Genomic DNA, 18,995 nt, shown 5'->3' with positions numbered 1-18,995 from the left:
ACGGCATGGTATAACACAGTAGGTAACACTTTATATTAAAACATGGTATAAAACAGTAGGTAACACTCTATATTACAGCATGGTATAAAACAGTAGGTAACACTTTATATTACGGCATGGTATAACACAGTAGGTAACACTTTATATTAAAACATGGTATAAAACAGTAGGTAACACTCTATATTACAGCATGATATAAAAAAAGTACGTAACACTGTATTACAGCATGGTATAAAACAGTAGGTAACACTTTATATAACAACCTGGTATAAAACAGTAGGTAACACTTTATATTACAGCATGGTATAAAACAGTAGGTAACACTTTATATTACAGCATGGTATATAACAGTAGGTAACACTTTATATTACAGCATGGTATAAAACAGTAGGTAACACTCTATATTACAGCATTGTATAAAACAGTAGGTAACACTCTATATTACAGCATGGTATAAAACAGTAGGTAACACTCTATATTTCAGCATGGTATAAAACAGTAGGTAACACTTTATATTACAGCATGATTTAAAACAGTAGGAAACACTATATATTACAGCATGGTATAAAACAGTAGGTAACACTTTATATTACAGCATGGTATAAAACAGTAGGTAACACTTTATATTACAACATGGTATAAAACAGTAGGTAACACTTTATATTACAGCATGGTATAAAAGAGAAGGTAACACTCTATATTACAGCATGGTATAAAACAGTAGGTAACACTTTATATTACGGCATGGTATAACACAGTAGGTAACACTTTATATTAAAACATGGTATAAAACAGTAGGTAACACTCTATATTACAGCATGGTATAAAAAAGTAGGTAACACTGTATTACAGCATGGTATAAAACAGTAGGTAACACTTTATATTACAACATGGTATAAAACAGTAGGTAACACTTTATATTACAGCATGGTATAAAACAGTAGGTAACACTTTATATTACAGCATGGTATAAAACAGTAGGTAACACTTTATATTACAGCATGGTATAAAACAGTAGGTAACACTTTATATTACAGCATGGTATAAAACAGTAGGTAACACTTTATATTACAGCATGGTATAAAACAGTAGGTAACACTTTATATTACAGAATGATTTAAAACAGTAGGTAACACTATATGTTACAGCATGGTATAAAACAGTAGGTAACACTTTATATTACAGCACAGCATGGTATAAAACAGTAGGCAACACTTTATATTACAGCATGGTATAAAACAGTAGGTAACACTTTATATTACAGCATGGTATAAAACAGTAGGTAACACTCTATATTACAGCATTGTATAAAACAGTAGTTAACACTCTATATTACAGCATGGTATAAAACAGTAGGTAACACTCTATATTTCAGCATGGTATAAAACAGTAGGTAACACTTTATATTACAGCATGATTTAAAACAGTAGGAAACACTATATATTACAGCATGGTATAAAACAGTAGGTAACACTTTATATTACAGCATGGTATAAAACAGTAGGTAACACTTTATATTACAACATGGTATAAAACAGTAGGTAACACTTTATATTACAGCATGGTATAAAACAGTAGGTAACACTCTATATTACAGCATGGTATAAAACAGTAGGTAACACTTTATATTACAGCATGGTATAAAACAGTAGGTAACACTTTATATTACAGCATGGTATAAAACAGTAGGTAACACTTTATATTACAACATGGTATAAAACAGTAGGTAACACTTTATATTACAGCATGTTATAAAAAAGTAGGTAACACTTTATATTACAGCATGGTATAAAACAGTAGGTAACACTTTATATTACAACATGGTATAAAACAGTAGGTAACACTTTATATTACAGCATGGTATAAAACAGTAGGTAACACTTTATATTACAGCATGGTATAAAACAGTAGGTAACACTTTATATTACAGCATGGTATAAAACAGTAGGTAACACTCTATATTACAGCATTGTATAAAACAGTAGGTAACACTCTATATTACAGCATGGTATAAAACAGTAGGTAACACTCTATATTACAGCATGGTATAAAACAGTAGGTAACACTTTATATTACAGCATGATTTAAAACAGTAGGAAACACTATATATTACAGCATGGTATAAAACAGTAGGTAACACTTTATATAAACAGCATGGTATAAAACAGTAGGTAACACTTTATATTACAACATGGTATAAAACAGTAGGTAACACTTTATATTACAGCATGGTATAAAAGAGAAGGTAACAGTCTATATTACAGCATGGTATAAAACAGTAGGTAACACTTTATATTACGGCATGGTATAACACAGTAGGTAACACTTCATATTAAAACATGGTATAAAACAGTAGGTAACACTCTATATTACAGCATGGTATAAAAAAGTAGGTAACACTGTATTACAGCATGGTATAAAACAGTAGGTAACACTTTATATTACAACATGGTATAAAACAGTAGGTAACACTTTATATTACAGCATGGTATAAAACAGTAGGTAACACTTTATATTACAGCATGGTATAAAACAGTAGGTAACACTGTATTACAGCATAGTATAAAACAGTAGGTAACACTTTATATTACAGCATGGTATAAAACAGTAGGTAACACTTTATATTACAGCATGGTATAAAACAGTAGGTAACACTTTATATTACAGAATGATTTAAAACAGTAGGTAACACTATATGTTACAGCATGGTATAAAACAGTAGGTAACACTTTATATTACAGCACAGCATGGTATAAAACAGTAGGCAACACTTTATATTACAGCATGGTATAAAACAGTAGGTAACACTCTATATTACAGCATTGTATAAAACAGTAGGTAACACTCTATATTACAGCATGGTATAAAACAGTAGGTAACACTCTATATTACAGCATGGTATAAAACAGTAGGTAACACTTTATATTACAGCATGATTTAAAACAGTAGGAAACACTATATTACAGCATGGTATAAAACAGTAGGTAACACTTTATATTACAACATGGTATAAAACAGTAGGTAACACTTTATATTACAGCATGGTATAAAACAGTAGGTAACACTTTATATTACAGCATGGTATAAAACAGTAGGTAACACTTTATATTACAGCATGGTATAAAACAGTAGGTAACACTTTATATTACAACATGGTATAAAACAGTAGGTAAAACTCTATATTACAGCATGGTATAAAAAAGTAGGTAACACTGTATTACAGCATGGTATAAAACAGTAGGTAACACTTTATATTACAGAATGATTTAAAACAGTAGGTAACACTATATGTTACAGCATGGTATAAAACAGTAGGTAACACTTTATATTACAGCATGGTATAAAACAGTAGGTAAAACTTTATATTACAGCACAGCATGGTATAAAACAGTAGGCAACACTTTATATTACAGCATGGTATAAAACAGTAGGTAACACTCTATATTACAGCATTGTATAAAACAGTAGGTAACACTCTATATTACAGCATGGTATAAAACAGTAGGTAACACTCTATATTACAGCATGGCATAAAACAGTAGGTAACACTTTATATTACAGCATGGTATAAAACAGTAGGTAACACTCTATATTACAGCATGGTATAAAACAGTAGGTAACACTCTATATTACAGCATGGTATAAAACAGTAGGTAACACTCTATATTACAGCATGGTATAAAACAGTAGGTAACACTTTATATTACAGCATGGTATAAAACAGTAGGTTACACTCTATATTACAGCATGGTATAAAACAGTAGGTAACACTCTATATTACAGCATGGTATAAAACAGTAGGTAACACTTTATATTACAGCATGGTATAAAACAGTAGGTAACACTTTATATTACAGCATGGTATAAAACAGTAGGTAACACTTTATATTACAGCATGGTATAAAACAGTAGGTAACACTCTATATTACAGCATGGCATAAAACAGTAGGTAACACTTTATATTACAGCATGGTATAAAACAGTAGGTAACACTTTATATTACAGCATGGTATAAAACAGTAGGTAACACTTTATATTACAGCATGGTATAAAACAGTAGGTAACACTTTATATTACAGCATGGTATAAAACAGTAGGAAACACTTTATATTACAGCATGGTATAAAACAGTACGTAACACTTTATATTACAACATGGTATAAAACAGTAGGTAACACTTTATATTACAGCATGGTATAAAACAGTAGGTAACAATTTATATTACAGCATGGTATAAAACAGTAGGTAACACTTTATATTACAGCATGGTATAAAACAGTAGGTAACACTTTATATTACAGCATGGTATAAAACAGTAGGTAACACTTTATATTACAGCATGGTATAAAACAGTAGGTAAAACTTTATATTACAGCACAGCATGGTATAAAACAGTAGGCAACACTTTATATTACAGCATGGTATAAAACAGTAGGTAACACTCTATATTACAGCATTGTATAAAACAGTAGGTAACACTCTATATTACAGCATGGTATAAAACAGGAGGTAACACTCTATATTTCAGCATGGTATAAAACAGTAGGTAACACTTTATATTACAGGATGATTTAAAACAGTAGGAAACACTATATTACAGCATGGTATAAAACAGTAGGTAACACTTTATATTACAGCATGGTATAAAACAGTAGGTAACACTCTATATTACAGCATGGTATAAAACAGTAGGTAACACTTTATATTACGGCATGGTATAACACAGTAGGTAACACTTTATATTACAACATGGTATAAAACAGTAGGTAACACTCTATATTACAGCATGGTATAAAAAAGTAGGTAACACTCTATATTACAGCATGGTATAAAACAGTAGGTAACACTTTATATTACAACATGGTATAAAACAGTAGGTAACACTTTATATTACAGCATGGTATAAAACAGTAGGTAACACTTTATATTACAGCATGGTATAAAACAGTAGGTAACACTTTATATTACAGCATGGTATAAAACAGTCGGTTACACTCTATATTACAGCATGGTATAAAACAGTAGGTAACACTTTATATTACAGCATGGTATAAAACAGTAGGTAACACTCTATATTACAGCATGGTATAAAACAGTAGGTAACACTTTATATTACAGAATGATTTAAAACAGTAGGTAACACTTTATATTACAGCATGGTATAAAACAGTAGGCAACACTTTATATTACAGCATGGTATAAAACAGTAGGTAACACTTTATATTACAGCATGGTATAAAACAGTAGGTAACACTTTATATTACAGCATGGTATAAAACAGTAGGTAACACTTTATATTACAGCATGGTATAAAACAGTAGGTAACACTTTATATTACAGCATGGTATAAAACAGTAGGTAACACTCTATATTACAGCATTGTATAAAACAGTAGTTAACACTCTATATTACAGCATGGTATAAAACAGTAGGTAACACTCTATATTTCAGCATGGTATAAAACAGTAGGTAACACTTTATATTACAGCATGATTTAAAACAGTAGGAAACACTATATATTACAGCATGGTATAAAACAGTAGGTAACACTTTATATTACAGCATGGTATAAAACAGTAGGTAACACTTTATATTACAACATGGTATAAAACAGTAGGTAACACTTTATATTACAGCATGGTATAAAAGAGAAGGTAACACTCTATATTACAGCATGGTATAAAACAGTAGGTAACACTTTATATTACGGCATGGTATAACACAGTAGGTAACACTTTATATTAAAACATGGTATAAAACAGTAGGTAACACTCTATATTACAGCATGGTATAAAACAGTAGGTAACACTTTATATTACAGCATGGTATAAAACAGTAGGTAACACTTTATATTACAACATGGTATAAAACAGTAGGTAACACTTTATATTACAGCATGATATAAAAAAGTAGGTAACACTGTATTACAGCATGGTATAAAACAGTAGGTAACACTTTATATTACAACATGGTATAAAACAGTAGGTAACACTTTATATTACAGCATGGTATAAAACAGTAGGTAACACTTTATATTACAGCATGGTATAAAACAGTAGGTAACACTCTATATTACAGCATGGTATAAAACAGTAGGTAACACTCTATATTACAGCATGGTATAAAACAGTAGGTAACACTCTATATTACAGCATGGTATAAAACAGTAGGTAACACTTTATATTACAGCATGATTTAAAACAGTAGGTAACACTATATATTACAGCATGGTATAAAACAGTAGGTAACACTTTATATTACAGCATGGTATAAAACAGTAGGTAACACTTTATATTACAACATGGTATAAAACAGTAGGTAACACTTTATATTACAGCATGGTATAAAACAGTAGGTAACACTTTATATTACAGCATGGTATAAAACAGTAGGTAACACTTTATATTACAGCATGGTATAAAACAGTAGGTAACACTTTATATTACAGCATGGTATAAAACAGTAGGTAACACTCTATATTACAGCATGGTATAAAACAGTAGGTAACACTTTATATTACAGCATGGTATAAAACAGTAGGTAACACTTTATATTACAGCATGGTATAAAACAGTAGGTAACACTTTATATTACAGCATGGTATAAAAAAAGTAGGTAACACTTTATATTACAGCATGGTATAAAACAGTAGGTAACACTTTATATTACAACATGGTATAAAACAGTAGGTAACACTTTATATTACAGCATGGTATAAAACAGTAGGTAACACTTTATATTACAGCATGGTATAAAACAGTAGGTAACACTTTATATTACAGCATGGTATAAAACAGTAGGTAACACTTTATATTACAGCATGGTATAAAACAGTAGGTAACACTTTATATTACAGCATGGTATAAAACAGTAGGTAACACTTTATATTACAGCATGGTATAAAACAGTAGGTAACACTCTATATTACAGCATGGTATAAAACAGTAGGTAACACTTTATATTACAGCATGATATAAAACAGTAGGTAACACTTTATATTACAGCATGGTATAAAACAGTAGGTAACACTTTATATTACAGCATGGTATAAAACAGTAGGTAACACTTTATATTACAACATGGTATAAAACAGTAGGTAACACTTTATATTACAGCATGGTATAAAACAGTAGGTAACACTCTATATTACAGCATGGTATAAAACAGTAGGTAACACTTTATATTACAGCATGGTATAAAACAGTAGGTAACACTTTATATTACAGCATGGTATAAAACAGTAGGTAACACTTTATATTACAGCATGGTATAAAACAGTAGGTAACACTTTATATTACAGCATGGTATAAAACAGTAGGTAACACTTTATATTACAACATGGTATAAAACAGTAGGTAACACTTTATATTACAGCATGGTATAAAACAGTAGGTAACACTTTATATTACAGCATGGTATAAAACAGTAGGTAACACTTTATATTACAGCATGGTATAAAACAGTAGGTAACACTTTATATTACAGCATGGTATAAAACAGTAGGTAACACTTTATATTACAGCATGGTATAAAACAGTAGGTAACACTTTATATTACAGCATGGTATAAAACAGTAGGTAACACTTTATATTACAGCATGGTATAAAACAGTAGGTAACACTTTATATTACAGCATGGTATAAAACAGTAGGTAACACTTTATATTACAGCATGGTATAAAACAGTAGGTAACACTTTATATTACAGCATGGTATAAAACAGTAGGTAACACTTTATATTACAGCATGGTATAAAACAGTAGGTAACACTTTATATTACAGCATGGTATAAAACAGTAGGTAACACTTTATATTACAGCATGGTATAAAACAGTAGGTAACACTTTATATTACAGCATGGTATAAAACAGTAGGTAACACTTTATATTACAACATGGTATAAAACAGTAGGTAACACTTTATATTACAGCATGGTATAAAACAGTAGGTAACACTCTATATTACAGCATGGTATAAAACAGTAGGTAACACTTTATATTACAGCATGGTATAAAACAGTAGGTAACACTTTATATTACAGCATGGTATAAAACAGTAGGTAACACTCTATATTACAGCATGGTATAAAACAGTAGGTAACACTCTATATTACAGCATGGTATAAAACAGTAGGTAACACTTTATATTACAGCATGGTATAAAACAGTAGGTAACACTTTATATTACAGCATGGTATAAAACAGTAGGTAACACTTTATATTACAGCATGGTATAAAACAGTAGGTAACACTTTATATTACAGCATGGTATAAAACAGTAGGTAACACTTTATATTACAGCATGGTATAAAACAGTAGGTAACACTTTATATTACAGCATGGTATAAAACAGTAGGTAACACTTTATATTACAGCATGGTATAAAACAGTAGGTAACACTCTATATTACAGCATGGTATAAAACAGTAGGTAACACTCTATATTACAGCATGGTATAAAACAGTAGGTAACACTCTATATTACAGCATGGTATAAAACAGTAGGTAACACTTTATATTACAGCATGGTTTAAAACAGTAGGTAACACTTTATATTACAGCATGGTATAAAACAGTAGGTAACACTTTATATTACAGCATGGTATAAAACAGTAGGTAACACTTTATATTACAGCATGGTATAAAACAGTAGGTAACACTTTATATTACAGCATGGTATAAAACAGTAGGTAACACTTTATATTACAACATGGTATAAAACAGTAGGTAACACTTTATATTACAGCATGGTATAAAACAGTAGGTAACACTTTATATTACAGCATGGTATAAAACAGTAGGTAACACTTTATATTACAACATGGTATAAAACAGTAGGTAACACTTTATATTACAGCATGGTATAAAACAGTAGGTAACACTTTATATTACAGCATGGTATAAAACAGTAGGTAACACTTTATATTACAGCATGGTATAAAACAGTAGGTAACACTCTATATTACAGCATGGTATAAAACAGTAGGTAACACTCTATATTACAGCATGGTATAAAACAGTAGGTAACACTCTATATTACAGCATGGTATAAAACAGTAGGTAACACTCTATATTACAGCATGGTATAAAACAGTAGGTAACACTTTATATTACAGCTTGGTATAAAACAGTAGGTAACACTTTATATTACAGCATGGTATAAAACAGTAGGTAACACTTTATATTACAGCATGGTATAAAACAGTAGGTAACACTTTATATTACAGCATGGTATAAAACAGTAGGTAACACTTTATATTACAGCATGGTATAAAACAGTAGGTAACACTTTATATTACAGCATGGTATAAAACAGTAGGTAACACTTTATATTACAGCATGGTATAAAACAGTAGGTAACACTCTATATTACAGCATGGTATAAAACAGTAGTTAACACTTTATATTACAGCATGGTATAAAACAGTAGGTAACACTTTATATTACAGCATGGTATAAAACAGTAGGTAACACTTTATATTACAGCATGGTATAAAACAGTAGGTAACACTTTATATTACAGCATGGTATAAAACAGTAGGTAACACTTTATATTACAGCATGGTATAAAACAGTAGGTAACACTTTATATTACAGCATGGTATAAAACAGTAGGTAACACTTTATATTACAGCATGGTATAAAACAGTAGGTAACACTTTATATTACAGCATGGTATAAAACAGTAGGTAACACTTTATATTACAACATGGTATAAAACAGTAGGTAACACTTTATATTACAGCATGGTATAAAACAGTAGGTAACACTTTATATTACAGCATGGTATAAAACAGTAGGTAACACTTTATATTACAGCATGGTATAAAACAGTAGGTAACACTCTATATTACAGCATGGTATAAAACAGTAGGTAACACTTTATATTACAGCATGGTATAAAACAGTAGGTAACACTTTATATTACAACATGGTATAAAACAGTAGGTAACACTTTATATTACAGCATGGTATAAAACAGTAGGTAACACTTTATATTACAGCATGGTATAAAACAGTAGGTAACACTTTATATTACAGCATGGTATAAAACAGTAGGTAACACTTTATATTACAGCATGGTATAAAACAGTAGGTAACACTTTATATTACAGCATGGTATAAAACAGTAGGTAACACTCTATATTACAGCATGGTATAAAACAGTAGGTAACACTTTATATTACGGCATGGTATAACACAGTAGGTAACACTTTATATTACAGCATGGTATAAAACAGTAGGTAACACTCTATATTACAGCATGGTATAAAACAGTAGGTAACACTTTATATTACAGCATGGTATAAAACAGTAGGTAACACTTTATATTACAACATTGTATAAAACAGTAGGTAACACTTTATATTACAGCATGGTATAAAACAGTAGGTTACACTCTATATTACAGCATGGTATAAAACAGTAGGTAACACTCTATATTACAGCATGGTATAAAACAGTAGGTAACACTTTATATTACAGCATGGTATAAAACAGTAGGCAACACTTTATATTACAGCATGGTATAAAACAGTAGGTAACACTTTATATTACAGCATGGTATAAAACAGTAGGTAACACTTTATATTACAGCATGGTATAAAACAGTAGGTAACACTTTATATTACAGCATGGTATAAAACAGTAGGTAACACTTTATATTACAGCATGGTATAAAACAGTAGGTAACACTTTATATTACAGCATGGTATAAAACAGTAGGTAACACTTTATATTACAGCATGGTATAAAACAGTAGGTAACACTTTATATTACAGCATGGTATAAAACAGTAGGTAACACTTTATATTACAGCATGGTATAAAACAGTAGGTAACACTTTATATTACAGCATGGTATAAAACAGTAGGTAACACTTTATATTACAGCATGGTATAAAACAGTAGGTAACACTTTATATTACAGCATGGTATAAAACAGTAGGTAACACTTTATATTACAGCATGGTATAAAACAGTAGGTAACACTTTATATTACAGCATGGTATAAAACAGTAGGTAACACTCTATATTACAGCATGGTATAAAACAGTAGGTAACACTTTATATTACAGCATGGTATAAAACAGTAGGTAACACTTTATATTACAGCATGGTATAAAACAGTAGGTAACACTTTATATTACAACATGGTATAAAACAGTAGGTAACACTTTATATTACAGCATGGTATAAAACAGTAGGTAACACTCTATATTACAGCATGGTATAAAACAGTAGGTAACACTTTATATTACAGCATGGTATAAAACAGTAGGTAACACTTTATATTACAGCATGGTATAAAACAGTAGGTAACACTTTATATTACAGCATGGTATAAAACAGTAGGTAACACTTTATATTACAGCATGGTATAAAACAGTAGGTAACACTTTATATTACAACATGGTATAAAACAGTAGGTAACACTTTATATTACAGCATGGTATAAAACAGTAGGTAACACTTTATATTACAGCATGGTATAAAACAGTAGGTAACACTTTATATTACAGCATGGTATAAAACAGTAGGTAACACTTTATATTACAGCATGGTATAAAACAGTAGGTAACACTTTATATTACAGCATGGTATAAAACAGTAGGTAACACTCTATATTACAGCATGGTATAAAACAGTAGGTAACACTCTATATTACAGCATGGTATAAAACAGTAGGTAACACTTTATATTACAGCATGGTATAAAACAGTAGGTAACACTTTATATTACAGCATGGTATAAAACAGTAGGTAACACTTTATATTACAGCATGGTATAAAACAGTAGGTAACACTTTATATTACAGCATGGTATAAAACAGTAGGTAACACTTTATATTACAGCATGGTATAAAACAGTAGGTAACACTTTATATTACAGCATGGTATAAAACAGTAGGTAACACTTTATATTACAGCATGGTATAAAACAGTAGGTAACACTTTATATTACAGCATGGTATAAAACAGTAGGTAACACTTTATATTACAGCATGGTATAAAACAGTAGGTAACACTTTATATTACAGCATGGTATAAAACAGTAGGTAACACTTTATATTACAGCATGGTATAAAACAGTAGGTAACACTTTATATTACAGCATGGTATAAAACAGTAGGTAACACTTTATATTACAGCATGGTATAAAACAGTAGGTAACACTCTATATTACAGCATGGTATAAAACAGTAGGTAACACTTTATATTACAGCATGGTATAAAACAGTAGGTAACACTTTATATTACAGCATGGTATAAAACAGTAGGTAACACTTTATATTACAGCATGGTATAAAACAGTAGGTAACACTTTATATTACAGCATGGTATAAAACAGTAGGTAACACTTTATATTACAGCATGGTATAAAACAGTAGGTAACACTTTATATTACAACATGGTATAAAACAGTAGGTAACACTTTATATTACAGCATGGTATAAAACAGTAGGTAACACTCTATATTACAGCATGGTATAAAACAGTAGGTAACACTTTATATTACAGCATGGTATAAAACAGTAGGTAACACTTTATATTACAGCATGGTATAAAACAGTAGGTAACACTTTATATTACAGCATGGTATAAAACAGTAGGTAACACTTTATATTACAGCATGGTATAAAACAGTAGGTAACACTTTATATTACAGCATGGTATAAAACAGTAGGTAACACTTTATATTACAGCATGGTATAAAACAGTAGGTAACACTTTATATTACAGCATGGTATAAAACAGTAGGTAACACTTTATATTACAGCATGGTATAAAACAGTAGGTAACACTTTATATTACAGCATGGTATAAAACAGTAGGTAACACTTTATATTACAGCATGGTATAAAACAGTAGGTAACACTTTATATTACAGCATGGTATAAAACAGTAGGTAACACTTTATATTACAGCATGGTATAAAACAGTAGGTAACACTTTATATTACAGCATGGTATAAAACAGTAGGTAACACTTTATATTACAGCATGGTATAAAACAGTAGGTAACACTTTATATTACAGCATGGTATAAAACAGTAGGTAACACTTTATATTACAGCATGGTATAAAACAGTAGGTAACACTTTATATTACAGCATGGTATAAAACAGTAGGTAACACTTTATATTACAGCATGGTATAAAACAGTAGGTAACACTTTATATTACAGCATGGTATAAAACAGTAGGTAACACTTTATATTACAGCATGGTATAAAACAGTAGGTAACACTTTATATTACAGCATGGTATAAAACAGTAGGTAACACTTTATATTACAGCATGGTATAAAACAGTAGGTAACACTCTATATTACAGCATGGTATAAAACAGTAGGTAACACTTTATATTACAGCATGGTATAAAACAGTAGGTAACACTTTATATTACAGCATGGTATAAAACAGTAGGTAACACTTTATATTACAGCATGGTATAAAACAGTAGGTAACACTTTATATTACAGCATGGTATAAAACAGTAGGTAACACTTTATATTACAGCATGGTATAAAACAGTAGGTAACACTTTATATTACAACATGGTATAAAACAGTAGGTAACACTTTATATTACAGCATGGTATAAAACAGTAGGTAACACTTTATATTACAGCATGGTATAAAACAGTAGGTAACACTTTATATTACAGCATGGTATAAAACAGTAGGTAACACTTTATATTACAGCATGGTATAAAACAGTAGGTAACACTTTATATTACAGCATGGTATAAAACAGTAGGTAACACTTTATATTACAGCATGGTATAAAACAGTAGGTAACACTTTATATTACAGCATGGTATAAAACAGTAGGTAACACTTTATATTACAGCATGGTATAAAACAGTAGGTAACACTTTATATTACAGCATGGTATAAAACAGTAGGTAACACTTTATATTACAGCATGGTATAAAACAGTAGGTAACACTTTATATTACAGCATGGTATAAAACAGTAGGTAACACTTTATATTACAGCATGGTATAAAACAGTAGGTAACACTTTATATTACAGCATGGTATAAAACAGTAGGTAACACTTTATATTACAGCATGGTATAAAACAGTAGGTAACACTTTATATTACAGCATGGTATAAAACAGTAGGTAACACTTTATATTACAGCATGGTATAAAACAGTAGGTAACACTCTATATTACAGCATGGTATAAAACAGTAGGTAACACTTTATATTACAGCATGGTATAAAACAGTAGGTAACACTTTATATTACAGCATGGTATAAAACAGTAGGTAACACTTTATATTACAGCATGGTATAAAACAGTAGGTAACACTTTATATTACAGCATGGTATAAAACAGTAGGTAACACTCTATATTACAGCATGGTATAAAACAGTAGGTAACACTTTATATTACAGCATGGTATAAAACAGTAGGTAACACTTTATATTACAGCATGGTATAAAACAGTAGGTAACACTCTATATTACAGCATGGTATAAAACAGTAGGTAACACTCTATATTACAGCATGGTATAAAACAGTAGGTAACACTTTATATTACAGCATGGTATAAAACAGTAGGTAACACTTTATATTACAGCATGGTATAAAACAGTAGGTAACACTTTATATTACAGCATGGTATAAAACAGTAGGTAACACTTTATATTACAGCATGGTATAAAACAGTAGGTAACACTTTATATTACAGCATGGTATAAAACAGTAGGTAACACTTTATATTACAGCATGGTATAAAACAGTAGGTAACACTTTATATTACAGCATGGTATAAAACAGTAGGTAACACTTTATATTACAGCATGGTATAAAACAGTAGGTAACACTTTATATTACAGCATGGTATAAAACAGTAGGTAACACTTTATATTACAACATGGTATAAAACAGTAGGTAACACTTTATATTACAGCATGGTATAAAACAGTAGGTAACACTTTATATTACAGCATGGTATAAAACAGTAGGTAACACTTTATATTACAGCATGGTATAAAACAGTAGGTAACACTTTATATTACAGCATGGTATAAAACAGTAGGTAACACTTTATATTACAGCATGGTATAAAACAGTAGGTAACACTTTATATTACAGCATGGTATAAAACAGTAGGTAACACTTTATATTACAGCATGGTATAAAACAGTAGGTAACACTTTATATTACAGCATGGTATAAAACAGTAGGTAACACTTTATATTACAGCATGGTATAAAACAGTAGGTAACACTCTATATTACAGCATGGTATAAAACAGTAGGTAACACTTTATATTACAGCATGGTATAAAACAGTAGGTAACACTTTATATTACAGCATGGTATAAAACAGTAGGTAACACTTTATATTACAGCATGGTATAAAACAGTAGGTAACACTTTATATTACAGCATGGTATAAAACAGTAGGTAACACTTTATATTACAGCATGGTATAAAACAGTAGGCAACACTTTATATTACAGCATGGTATAAAACAGTAGGTAACACTTTATATTACAGCATGGTATAAAACAGTAGGTAACACTTTATATTACAGCATGGTATAAAACAGTAGGTAACACTTTATATTACAGCATGGTATAAAACAGTAGGTAACACTTTATATTACAGCATGGTATAAAACAGTAGGTAACACTTTATATTACAGCATGGTATAAAACAGTAGGTAACACTTTATATTACAGCATGGTATAAAACAGTAGGTAACACTTTATATTACAGCATGGTATAAAACAGTAGGTAACACTTTATATTACAGCATGGTATAAAACAGTAGGTAACACTTTATATTACAGCATGGTATAAAACAGTAGGTAACACTTTATATTACAGCATGGTATAAAACAGTAGGTAACACTTTATATTACAGCATGGTATAAAACAGTAGGTAACACTTTATATTACAGCATGGTATAAAACAGTAGGTAACACTTTATATTACAGCATGGTATAAAACAGTAGGTAACACTTTATATTACAGCATGGTATAAAACAGTAGGTAACACTTTATATTACAGCATGGTATAAAACAGTAGGTAACACTTTATATTACAGCATGGTATAAAACAGTAGGTAACACTTTATATTACAGCATGGTATAAAACAGTAGGTAACACTTTATATTACAGCATGGTATAAAACAGTAGGTAACACTTTATATTACAGCATGGTATAAAACAGTAGGTAACACTTTATATTACAGCATGGTATAAAACAGTAGGTAACACTTTATATTACAGCATGGTATAAAACAGTAGGTAACACTTTATATTACAGCATGGTATAAAACAGTAGGTAACACTTTATATTACAGCATGGTATAAAACAGTAGGTAACACTTTATATTACAGCATGGTATAAAACAGTAGGTAACACTTTATATTACAGCATGGTATAAAACAGTAGGTAACACTTTATATTACAGCATGGTATAAAACAGTAGGTAACACTTTATATTACAGCATGGTATAAAACAGTAGGTAACACTTTATATTACAGCATGGTATAAAACAGTAGGTAACACTTTATATTACAGCATGGTATAAAACAGTAGGTAACACTTTATATTACAGCATGGTATAAAACAGTAGGTAACACTTTATATTACAGCATGGTATAAAACAGTAGGTAACACTTTATATTACAGCATGGTATAAAACAGTAGGTAACACTTTATATTACAGCATGGTATAAAACAGTAGGTAACACTTTATATTACAGCATGGTATAAAACAGTAGGTAACACTTTATATTACAGCATGGTATAAAACAGTAGGTAACACTTTATATTACAGCATGGTATAAAACAGTAGGTAACACTTTATATTACAGCATGGTATAAAACAGTAGGTAACACTTTATATTACAGCATGGTATAAAACAGTAGGTAACACTTTATATTACAGCATGGTATAAAACAGTAGGTAACACTTTATATTACAGCATGGTATAAAACAGTAGGTAACACTTTATATTACAACATGGTATAAAACAGTAGGTAACACTTTATATTACAGCATGGTATAAAACAGTAGGTAACACTTTATATTACAGCATGGTATAAAACAGTAGGTAACACTTTATATTACAGCATGGTATAAAACAGTAGGTAACACTTTATATTACAGCATGGTATAAAACAGTAGGTAACACTTTATATTACAGCATGGTATAAAACAGTAGGTAACACTTTATATTACAGCATGGTATAAAACAGTAGGTAACACTTTATATTACAGCATGGTATAAAACAGTAGGTAACACTTTATATTACAGCATGGTATAAAACAGTAGGTAACACTTTATATTACAGCATGGTATAAAACAGTAGGTAACACTTTATATTACAGCATGGTATAAAACAGTAGGTAACACTTTATATTACAGCATGGTATAAAACAGTAGGTAACACTTTATATTACAGCATGGTATAAAACAGTAGGTAACACTTTATATTACAGCATGGTATAAAACAGTAGGTAACACTTTATATTACAGCATGGTATAAAACAGTAGGTAACACTTTATATTACAGCATGGTATAAAACAGTAGGTAACACTTTATATTACAGCATGGTATAAAACAGTAGGTAACACTTTATATTACAGCATGGTATAAAACAGTAGGTAACACTTTATATTACAGCATGGTATAAAACAGTAGGTAACACTTTATATTACAGCATGGTATAAAACAGTAGGTAACACTTTATATTACAGCATGGTATAAAACAGTAGGTAACACTTTATATTACAGCATGGTATAAAACAGTAGGTAACACTTTATATTACAGCATGGTATAAAACAGTAGGTAACACTTTATATTACAGCATGGTATAAAACAGTAGGTAACACTTTATATTACAGCATGGTATAAAACAGTAGGTAACACTTTATATTACAGCATGGTATAAAACAGTAGGTAACACTTTATATTACAGCATGGTATAAAACAGTAGGTAACACTTTATATTACAGCATGGTATAAAACAGTAGGTAACACTTTATATTACAGCATGGTATAAAACAGTAGGTAACACTTTATATTACAGCATGGTATAAAACAGTAGGTAACACTTTATATTACAGCATGGTATAAAACAGTAGGTAACACTTTATATTACAGCATGGTATAAAACAGTAGGTAACACTTTATATTACAGCATGGTATAAAACAGTAGGTAACACTTTATATTACAGCATGGTATAAAACAGTAGGTAACACTTTATATTACAGCATGGTATAAAACAGTAGGTAACACTTTATATTACAGCATGGTATAAAACAGTAGGTAACACTTTATATTACAGCATGGTATAAAACAGTAGGTAACACTTTATATTACAGCATGGTATAAAACAGTAGGTAACACTTTATATTACAGCATGGTATAAAACAGTAGGTAACACTTTATATTACAGCATGGTATAAAACAGTAGGTAACACTTTATATTACAGCATGGTATAAAACAGTAGGTAACACTTTATATTACAGCATGGTATAAAACAGTAGGTAACACTTTATATTACAGCATGGTATAAAACAGTAGGTAACACTTTATATTACAGCATGGTATAAAACAGTAGGTAACACTTTATATTACAGCATGGTATAAAACAGTAGGTAACACTTTATATTACAGCATGGTATAAAACAGTAGGTAACACTTTATATTACAGCATGGTATAAAACAGTAGGTAACACTTTATATTACAGCATGGTATAAAACAGTAGGTAACACTTTATATTACAGCATGGTATAAAACAGTAGGTAACACTTTATATTACAGCATGGTATAAAACAGTAGGTAACACTTTATATTACAGCATGGTATAAAACAGTAGGTAACACTTTATATTACAGCATGGTATAAAACAGTAGGTAACACTTTATATTACAGCATGGTATAAAACAGTAGGTAACACTTTATATTACAGCATGGTATAAAACAGTAGGTAACACTTTATATTACAGCAT

This window comes from Salmo salar, chromosome ssa09 (assembly GCF_905237065.1).
Source record: "Salmo salar chromosome ssa09, Ssal_v3.1, whole genome shotgun sequence".
Classification (NCBI taxonomy): domain Eukaryota; kingdom Metazoa; phylum Chordata; class Actinopteri; order Salmoniformes; family Salmonidae; genus Salmo; species Salmo salar.
Note: the sequence above shows the minus strand (reverse complement) of the source record.